The sequence below is a fragment of the Triticum aestivum genome, unplaced genomic scaffold, assembly GCF_018294505.1.
Source record: "Triticum aestivum cultivar Chinese Spring unplaced genomic scaffold, IWGSC CS RefSeq v2.1 scaffold144447, whole genome shotgun sequence".
NCBI lineage: Eukaryota > Viridiplantae > Streptophyta > Magnoliopsida > Poales > Poaceae > Triticum > Triticum aestivum.
The window spans coordinates 328,103-339,450 of NW_025228063.1; positions in this window are offsets into that span (position 1 = coordinate 328,103).

Sequence of the window (11,348 nt, forward strand, 5' to 3'; positions counted from 1 at the left end):
TCTTTGCCTCCTGCTGTCACTAACATTTTGCAGGAGTTCGCTGACGTTTTTCCACAAGACGTGCCACCGGGATTACCGCCTATTCGAGGGATTGAGCATCAGATCGACTTAATTCCCGGTGCTTCACTGCCAAACCGTGCACCATACCGTACCAATCCAGAGGAGACGAAGGAGATTATGCGTCAAGTACAAGAGCTTCTCGACAAAGGTTATATACGCGAATCCCTTAGTCCTTGTGCTGTTCCTATTATTCTAGTGCCGAAAAAGGATGGTACATCACGTATGTGTGTTGATTGTAGAGGCATTAATAATATTACTATTCGTTATCGTCATCCTATTCCTAGGCTAGATGATATGCTTGATGAATTGAGTGGCTCTACAATATTCTCCAAAGTTGATTTGCGTAGTGGCTACCATCAAATTCGTATGAAATTGGGAGATGAATGGAAAACATCATTCAAAACTAAGTTTGGATTATATGAGTGGTTAGTCATGCCTTTTGGGTTAACTAATGCACCTAGTACTTTCATGAGATTAATGAACGAAGTTTTACGTGCTTTCATTGGACGATTTGTGGTAGTTTACTTTGATGACATATTGATTTATAGCAGATCTTTGGAGGAACATTTGGAACATTTACGTGCTGTTTTTATTGCTCTACGTGATGCACGTTTGTTTGGTAACCTTGGGAAGTGCACCTTTTGCACCGACCGAGTATCTTTTCTTGGCTATGTTGTTACTCCACAGGGAATTGAAGTTGATAAAGCCAAGATTGAAGCTATTGAGAGTTGGCCGCAACCCAAAACGGTCACACAAGTGAGGAGTTTTCTTGGCCTCGCTGGATTCTATAGGCGTTTTGTGAGAGATTTCAGCACCATTGCTGCACCTCTCAATGAGCTTACAAAGAAAGATGTGCCTTTTCTTTGGGGTACCGCACAGGAAGAAGCCTTCACGGTATTGAAAGATAAGTGGACACATGCTCCTTTACTCCAACTTCCTGATTTTAATAAGACTTTTGAGCTTCAATGTGATGCTAGTGGAATTGGATTAGGAGGTGTGTTATTACAAGATGGCAAACCTGTTGCATACTTTTCTGAAAAATTGAGTGGGCCTAGTCTGAATTATTCTACTTATGATAAAGAATTATATGCTCTTGTTCGGACTTTAGAAACATGGCAACATTATTTATGGTCCAAAGAATTTGTTATACATTCTGATCATGAATCTTTGAAACATATTAAAAGTCAAGCTAAACTGAATCGTAGACATGCTAAATGGGTTGAATTCATTGAGACTTTCCCTTATGTCATTAAACACAAGAAGGGAAAAGAAAATGTTATTGCTGATGCATTGTCTCGTCGCTATACTATGCTTTCACAACTTGACTTCAAAATATTTGGTTTGGAGACCATCAAAGATCAATATGTGCATGATGCTGATTTTAAAGATGTAATGCAGAATTGTAAAGAAGGAAGAATGTGGAACAAGTTTGTCGTTAACGATGGATTTGTGTTTCGTGCTAACAAGCTATGCATTCCAGCTAGCTCCGTTTGTCTTTTGTTGTTGCAGGAGGCGCATGGAGGAGGATTAATGGGACACTTTGGCGTGAAGAAGACAGAGGATGTACTTGCTACACATTTCTTTTGGCCAAAGATGAGACGGGATGTTGAGCGTTTTATTGCTCGATGCACTACATGTCAAAAAGCTAAGTCACGACTCAATCCTCATGGTTTATATATGCCTTTGCCTGTACCTAGTGTTCCTTGGGAGGATATATCTATGGACTTTGTTTTAGGTTTACCTCGAACAAAGAAGGGGAGGGATAGCATATTTGTTGTCGTGGATAGATTCTCGAAAATGGCACACTTTATACCATGTCATAAAAGCGATGATGCTGTTAATGTTGCTGATTTGTTCTTTCGTGAAATTATTCGCTTGCATGGTGTGCCAAATACTATTGTTTCAGATCGTGATACTAAATTTCTTAGCCACTTTTGGAGATGTTTATGGGCTAAGTTGGGGACTAAACTGCTTTTTAGTACTACTTGTCACCCCCAAACTGATGGACAAACTGAAGTAGTCAATCGAACGTTGTCTACTATGCTTAGGGCTGTTTTGAAGAATAATAAGAAAATGTGGGAGGAATGCTTGCCTCATATTGAATTTGCTTATAATCGTTCATTGCATTCTACTACTAAGATGTGCCCTTTTGAAGTTGTGTATGGTTTTCTACCTCGTGGACCTATTGATTTGTTGCCTCTTCCATCTTCGGAGAAGGTTAATTTTGATGCTAAACAACGTGCTGAATTGATTTTAAAAATGCATGAGTTAACTAAGGAAAACATTGAGCGCATGAATGCTAAATATAAACTTGCTGGAGATAAGGGTAGAAAACATGTTGTGTTTGCACCTGGAGATCTTGTTTGGTTACATTTGCGTAAGGATAGATTTCCTGATTTGCGCAAATCAAAGTTAATGCCACGTGCTGATGGTCCCTTTAAGGTGTTAGAGAAAATAAATGATAATGCATATAAACTTGAGCTGCCTGCAGATTTTGGGGTTAGTCCCACTTTTAACATTGCAGATTTGAAGCCTTATTTGGGTGAGGAAGATGAACTTCCGTCGAGGACGACTTCATTTCAAGAAGGGGAGGATGATGAGGACATCAATACAATTGTTACACCCACAGCCCCTGCTGCTATACATACTGGACCAATTACTAGAGCTCGTGCATGCCAACTAAATTACCAGGTACTTTCGTTTCTTGGTAATGATTCTATTGTTCATGAGAATATGATGCTGCCTAAATTGGATACATTTGTTTTGCTTACAAATGAAGGGCCTAGCTTGGAGAAGGATGAACATTGGAGCAAGAACAAGCATGGAGATGATGGCATGCGCAAGGGAAACAAGAACGGAGTTACAAGTGATGATTTCAGGACTTTGAAGCCACCATAATGGGTGCATGAAGCCTTGGACGAAATATACAAGACGCCACTTCATAAATTTCGTCCCGAGGCTATTTTAGGTGCTGCGTCACCTTATTATTGGGCCAGGCCCATGTAATTTCGAAATACATAAGTATAGGCTATTTTTAGAGTCCGTATGTGTGGGGAAACAAGAGATAGGGTTGATTTCGGACCCCTCCACCAAGGGCCACGAAATTCCCCCCCTCTTCCTCCATATATACAGCCCTTAGGGCATCGTTTAGACTTTGGGTTTTGTTTAGATTAAAAGTTCGCCATAGCTGCAACTTCGCGTACTTCGTTTGTGTTCAACGACCAGACAAAGGCGTCACAGAACCCCACCTTGATCAATAAAGCTTTCATCTTATATTCGCAATATCCAGATTGCAATCTCAGTTTCTTGCTTGTTCTTCGTTTGCTCGCAGGTAACAGACCCTCGTGGTCAGGTTGATCGAGCTCCGGCGTGGTCAATAACCTCTCGGAGTTGGTTTAGCGATTGCTAAGGCGCGACGTCCTCGCACGTTCGTAGTCGGATCGTCAAAGTCGACTTCCACCAAAGCGATATCCATCATCTCATCGAAAGACGGGACACCCTCGCCTCTATTAGACCTAGGGTTAGTTTTAGGATGCCTTGGGACATCCTCCCACCTCCTTGTCCGCCACCCCTTGCTCCTATATAAGTAGATCCATCTAGTAGCTTTTTCCTTGGGATTTGTTTAGTTAAAAGTTAGCCATTGCAACTTCGTGTACTTCGTTTGTGTCCAACGACCAGACCAAGACAGCTTACGGATCCCCACCATTATCAATACCTCATATATATTTGCAATATTCAGATTGCTTTATCATATTCTTGCTCGTTCTTCGATTGCTTGCAGGAATAGACCTTCGTGGTCAGGCTGGCCGTGCTTCAGGAATCGTCAATAACCTCAGGAGATTGGTTTAGCGATTGCTAAGGCGCAACGTCGTGCACGTTTGTAGTCGGATCGTCAAAGTCGTCTCCACCAAATCGATAGTTATCATCTCATCGAAAGATCGGGACTCTCGCCTCTATTAACAACAGTCATGAATATGCATTAAAATTGATCAACACCGAATGCAAGCATGAGTAGGATATAATGCACCGTGAACATAAATATCGTAGAGGCTATGTTGATTTTGTTTCAACTACATGCGTGAACATGTGCCAAGTCAGGCCACTCGAATCGTTCAAAAGAGGATACCACCCTATCATACCACATCACAACCATTTTAATAGCATGGTGGCACGCAAGGTAAACCATTATAAGCTCCTAGCTATTAAGCATGACATAAGCAACCACAATCTCTAATTGTCATTGCAAACATGTTTATTCATAATAGGATGAATCAGGAACGATGAACTAATCATATTTACAAAAACAAGAGAGGTCGAGTTCATACCAGCTTTTCTCATCTCAATAAGTTCATCATATAATCATCATTATTGCCTTTCACTTGCACGACCGAATAGTGTGGATAATAATAATAGTGCACGTGCATTGGACTAAGCTGGAATCTGCAAGCATTCAATTCAAGAGAGAAGACAAGGTAATTTGGGCTCTTTGTTAGATCAACAATAATGCATATGAGAGCCACTCAACATTTTAATCATGGTCTTCTCTTATCGACCCGCAAAGAAAAGAAAAGAAGTAAAACTATTTACATGGGAAAGCTCCCAACAAGCAAAAGAAGAATAAGAAATCTTTTTGGGTTTTCTTTTAATTACTACTACAAGCAAGAAAGTAAACTAGCTAAAAGCTACAACTATTTTTTTTGGTTTTTCTTAAGGTTTATCAAACACACAAGAAGAAAGCATAAAAGGGAAAATAAACTAGCATGGATGATACACTGAAAAAGTATGAGCACCGACAACTAGCATGAGTGTGTGAACAGGAATGTAATGTCGGTGAGAAATATGTACTCCCCCAAGCTTAGGCTTTTGGCCTAAGTTGGTCTATGGCCACGGCTGGCCTGGCGGATATCCAAAGTTGTAGCTGGGGTCGTACTAAGAAGGATCCCCCTGGTGCCACTGGTTGGCAATCTCTTCCGGATTCCACTGATAAATAGACTGCCGATGAGGATCAAATTGTGGTTCCGACTCTAGCTCTGTAGCTGGTGTGGGGTTTCGGTAGGCATGAATGGCCTCCGGCGGAACAAGGTACTTGCTTGCAGATAAGTCAAACAAAGAAGGAGCAGGCAAGGTAATAGTCTCAGGGTTATTTTTATCAAATATCAGCTTATACTTAAGCATCTTTTCCTTATTCTTAATGATAAAATCATGTGCTACCATACTCTTATAGTCTAGAAAAACAGGAGGCGGCAACTTCTCTTCCTTCTCATAATGCCTAACAGGTATGTTAAAGTGTGCAGCTAGGCGCGAGGCAAAGATACCTCCCAAGATGGGGCCCTTAGTACGGTTAAGATTTAACCGCTTTGCAACAATAGCACCAATACTGAATGTGTCATCACGGAACAAGGCATGGCACAAAATAACAATATCGGGGGCACTAAGGTTGCCACAGTTTCCGCGACCAATTAAGCATCTACTAGCAAATATTGCAAAGTAACATAAAACAGGAAAATGTATGCTAGTGATTCTTGCATCGGAAACTTTCCTCGTTTCCCCTACAGCAATTGTCCTCGTTTTTCTGAACGTCCTAAGGGAGGCATCGCGAGGATCAGCAGGTGTCTTATCGACGAGAACAACGCCTTGCTGACTCCCTTTGAGGAGGTGGAGGTGGAAACCTTCATTAAATCTATGAACCCTGATTCGGCTCCGGGCCCTGATGGATCACCAGTTCACTTCTTCCAAGTGTTCTGGCACACCATCAAGGGAGATACCCTCGCCCTGTTCCTCGATTTTTCCCGAGGAGCGTTAAACATCTCACACCTGAACTATGGGATCATTTTGCTTATCCGGAAGGTTCAGGGGGGCACAAACATTAGACAGTTTCGTCCGATCACGGTCATCAATGTGATCTTTTGGATTTTGGCCAAGGGGTACGCCACTAGGGAGACCCTGATAGCCCCTCCGATACACCATCCTAATCAGACGGCATTCATCAAGGGGCGGTATATTCTAGATGGAATCCTCGTCCTCCATGAGGTGCTCCATGAAGTTAAAAGGAGACACCTCAAAGTGGTGCTCTTCAAAATCGACTTCCATAAGGCATATGATACGGTCCACTGGTCCTTCCTTGGGGAAGTTATGTCGAAGCGAGGCTTCAACACCCATTGGATTGCTCGTGTCATGCAGCTCGTATCGAGTGGACGCATGACAATCAACATCAATGGGGAGGTAGGCCCATACTTTCCGATGGCACAAGGGGTTCGATAGGGAGACCCGCTCTCCCCCTTCCTCTCCAACCTCGTGGTCGATGCTCTAGCGGCGAGCTTGAACCTTGCCAAAAGGGTCGGTCACATTAGGGGTATTTGTCCTCACCTCATGATGAGGACATCAATACAATTGTTACACCCACAGCCCCTGCTGCTATACATACTGGACCAATTACTAGAGCTCGTGCACGCCAACTAAATTACCAGGTACTTTCGTTTCTTGGTAATGATTCTAATGTTCATGAGAATATGATGCTGCCTAAATTGGATACATTTGTTTTGCTTACAAATGAAGGGCCTAGCTTGGAGAAGGATGAACATTGGAGCAAGAACAAGCATGGAGATGATGGCATGCGCAAGGGAAACAAGAACGGAGTTACAAGTGATGATTTCAGGACTTTGAAGCAACCATAATGGGTGCATGAAGCCTTGGACGAAATATACAAGATGCCACTTCATAAATTTCGTCCCGAGGCTATTTTAGGTGCTGCGTCACCTTATTATTGGGCCAGGCCCATGTAATTTCGAAATACATAAGTATAGGCTATTTTTAGAGTCCGTATGTGTGGGGAAACAAGAGATAGGGTTGATTTCGGACCCCTCCACCAAGGGCCACAAAATTCCCCCCTCTTCCTCCATATATACAGCCCTTAGGGCATCGTTTAGACTTTGGGTTTTGTTTAGATTAAAAGTTCGCCATAGCTGCAACTTCGCGTACTTCGTTTGTGTTCAACGACCAGACAAAGGCGTCACAGAACCCCACCTTGATCAATAAAGCTTTCATCTTATATTCGCAATATCCAGATTGCAATCTCAGTTTCTTGCTTGTTCTTCGTTTGCTCGCGGGAAACAGACCCTCGTGGTCAGGTTGATCGTGCTCCGGCGTGGTTAATAACCTCTCGGAGTTGGTTTAGCGATTGCTAAGGCGCGACGTCCTCGCACGTTCGTAGTCGGATCGTCAAAGTCGACTTCCACCAAAGCGATATCCATCATCTCATCGAAAGACGGGACACCTTTGCCTCTATCAAGTGGTATCAGATTTCCAGGTTGCTCGGTGAGATTTTACAGTTTTTCGTAGTTTAGATCGAGTCTGTTCTTCATACCTACAGTCCACGAAAAAGCCACACAAAAAAAAATTAGGGTTAGTTCATCATATCTGAACCAATCTGAGCCTTTGCATAATCTTTTTAGGGTTTTGCTTTGTTGAATTTGCGGTTGCATCGTCGGTCTAGTTGCTGGTCTTAGAGTCTAGTCTTTTAGAGTTTCGAGTTCTGGTCATAAGTTGTCACGCCGCCGCCGCACCTTCGCCCCTGCCATCTACCACCACCGCTCCGAATTCGTATCCATATACCACCACCAATCCGTGCCCATATACCACCACCGATCCATATCCATATACTACCACCGCTGCCATATACCACTACCATATATCCACCACCAATCTGAGTTTCCTTGCTTATTAGGTTTGTTTTCGGGATCAATCTAGATTCCGATTCGTGTTTCCTTGCCGGAGTAGGTTTCGGAAAAAAAAAAGAGTCGGGTAGCCACGCTCCGTTTAGGCCCAAAATTTTTCGAAAACGCATTTTTCGAAAAAATTTCTGGCTATCCTATTTTTAGGTGTTTCTGAGTGTTTTGAGACAGGTGCCATTATAGGAAGTTTTTTTTGACCCGTTTCCAGTTTTTGGGTCCGGGCAGTCGAAAAAAAAAATTGGTCGAAAAATTTCGTGCCCATCCTGTCAGTTTGAGCTAGGAAGAGTTTTGAGACACTCGCCATTATAGTGCTTTTTCGCAAAAAAAAACAGCGCAAAAAAAAGAGCGCAAAAAAAAAGAGCGAAAAAAAAATTCAGAGTGTGCTTTTCCCTTGTTTACGTGCCGCGCCGTGATTTTGTTGGTGTTCTAGGCTCGCGTCTCTAGCACAGTCTAGCCTAGGACCAGCACAGTACCGTCGTTGAGCGTTTATTCAACTTTGCATCTCTGAATTGATTATTGCTGACCCTTTTTGCTATCATACTATAAGCCTTCCCAGCTCCACATACATCTACGTCGTGTGTTCGACTCTCCCTGGTAATCGCTCTATCCAAGCTTTGAGAGTTTTTGACTACAACGGTTGCCGATCACCACCTGCTGCTGGGTAAGAACTGGTAAGAATTTGAGATTTGCTTGACGGACTTGTGATACACCACCACCACTTCTTAGTAGTCTGTAGGATCATATTCTTGTGTGTTTCTATTGCTGCTAACCATGCCAGGATCACAAGCCGACGAGATTGACTGGGAGAACTTATCGAACAAGGAGCTTCATGATAAGTTTCAGCAAATGATGACTGAACAGGTACAAGATGTGCTGAACAATTTTGAAGAGGCCATGGAGAAGATCACTGGCCTTGAGAAGACGTTCGAAACAAAGCTCGATAACAGATTTAATGAACTGCTTGCGCGTCTTCCACCACCGGCTGCACCTGTCGCACCTCTGCAACAACAACAACTACGCCCCCTTCCGAATCAGTATGGACGAGCACAGCGTGTTCCTATTGAGCCAGGACAAAATTCTGGTGCCGCTACTACTGCTGTTGGTGTTTCTTTGGCTCCTGCTACTGCTGCTGCTGGTACCCAGGAGGATGATGATAGAGGCAAAGGTGTCCCGTCTTTCGATGAGATGATGGATATCGCTTTGGTGGAAGTCGACTTTGACGATCCGACTACGAACGTGCGAGGACGTCGCGCCTTAGCAATCGCTAAACCAACTCCGAGAGGTTATTGACCACGCCGGAGCACGATCAACCTGACCACGAGGGTCTGTTTCCTGCGAGCAAACGAAGAACAAGCAAGAAACTGAGATTGCAATCTGGATATTGCGAATATAAGATGAAAGCTTTATTGATCAAGGTGGGGTTCTGTGACGCCTTTGTCTGGTCGTTGAACACAAACGAAGTACGCGAAGTTGCAGCTATAGCGAACTTTTAATCTAAACAAAACCCAAAGTCTAAACGATGCCCTAAGGGCTGTATATATGGAGGAAGAGGGGGGAATTTCGTGGCCCTTGGTGGAGGGGTCCGAAATCAACCCTATCTCTTGTTTCCCCACACATACGGACTCTAAAAATAGCCTATACTTATGTATTTCGAAATTACATGGGCCTGGCCCAATAATAAGGTGACGCAGCACCTAAAATAGCCTCGGGACGAAATTTATGAAGTGGCATCTTGTATATTTCGTCCAAGGCTTCATGCACCCATTATGGTGGCTTCAAAGTCCTGAAATCATCACTTGTAACTCCGTTCTTGTTCCCCTTGCGCATGGCATCATCTCCATGCTTGTTCTTGCTCCAATGTTCATCCTTCTCCAAGCTAGACCCTTCATTTGTAAGCAAAACAAATGTATCCAATTTAGGCAGCATCATATTCTCATGAACATTAGAATCATTACCAAGAAACGAAAGTACCTGGTAATTTAGTTGGCGTGCACGAGCTCTAGTAATTGGTCCAGTATGTATAGCAGCAGGGGCTGTGGGTGTAACAATTGTATTGATGTCCTCATCATCCTCCCCTTCTTGAAATGAAGTCGTCCTCGACGGAAGTTCATCTTCCTCACCCAAATAAGGCTTCAAATCTGCAATGTTAAAAGTGGGACTAACCCCAAAATCTGCAGGCAGCTCAAGTTTATATGCATTATCATTTATTTTCTCTAACACCTTAAAGGGACCATCAGCACGTGGCATTAGCTTTGATTTGCGCAAATCAGGAAATCTATCCTTACGCAAATGTAACCAAACAAGATCTCCAGGTGCAAACACAACATGTTTTCTACACTTATCTCCAGCAAGTTTATATTTAGCATTCATACGCTCAATGTTTTCCTTAGTTAACTCATGCATTTTTAAAATCAATTCAGCACGTTGTTTAGCATCAAAATTAACCTTCTCCGAAGATGGAAGAGGCAACAAATCAATAGGTGCACGAGGTAGGAAACCATACACAACTTCAAAAGGGCACATCTTAGTAGTAGAATGCAATGAACGATTATAAGCAAATTCAATATGAGGCAAGCATTCCTCCCACATTTTCTTATTATTCTTCAAAACAGCCCTAAGCATAGTAGACAACGTTCTATTGACTACTTCAGTTTGTCCATCAGTTTGGGGGTGACAAGTAGTACTAAAAAGCAGTTTAGTCCCCAACTTAGCCCATAAACATCTCCAAAAGTGGCTAAGAAATTTAGTATCACGATCTGAAACAATAGTATTTGGCACACCATGCAAGCGAATAATTTCACGAAAGAACAAATCAGCAACATTAACAGCATCATCGCTTTTATGACATGGTATAAAGTGTGCCATTTTCGAGAATCTATCCACGACAACAAATATGCTATCCCTCCCTGATGAGGACATCAATACAATTGTTACACCCACAGCCCCTGCTGCTATACATACTGGACCAATTACTAGAGCTCGTGCACGCCAACTAAACTACCAGGTACTTTCGTTTCTTGGTAATGATTCTAATGTTCATGAGAATATGATGCTGCCTAAATTGGATACATTTGTTTTGCTTACAAATGAAGGGCCTAGCTTGGAGAAGGATGAACATTGGAGCAAGAACAAGAACGGAGTTACAAGTGATGATTTCAGGACTTTGAAGCCACCATAATGGGTGCATGAAGCCTTGGACGAAATATACAAGATGCCACTTCATAAATTTCGTTCCGAGGCTATTTTAGGTGCTGCGTCACCTTATTATTGGGCCAGGCCCATGTAATTTCGAAATACATAAGTATAGGCTATTTTTAGAGTCCGTATGTGTGGGGAAACAAGAGATAGGGTTGATTTCGGACCCCTCCACCAAGGGCCACGAAATTCCCCCCCTCTTCCTCCATATATACAGCCCTTAGGGCATCGTTTAGACTTTGGGGGTTTTGTTTAGATTAAAAGTTCGCCATAGCTGCAACTTCGCGTACTTCGTTTGTGTTCAACGACCAGACAAAGGCGTCACAGAACCCCACCTTGATCAATAAAGCTTTCATCTTATAT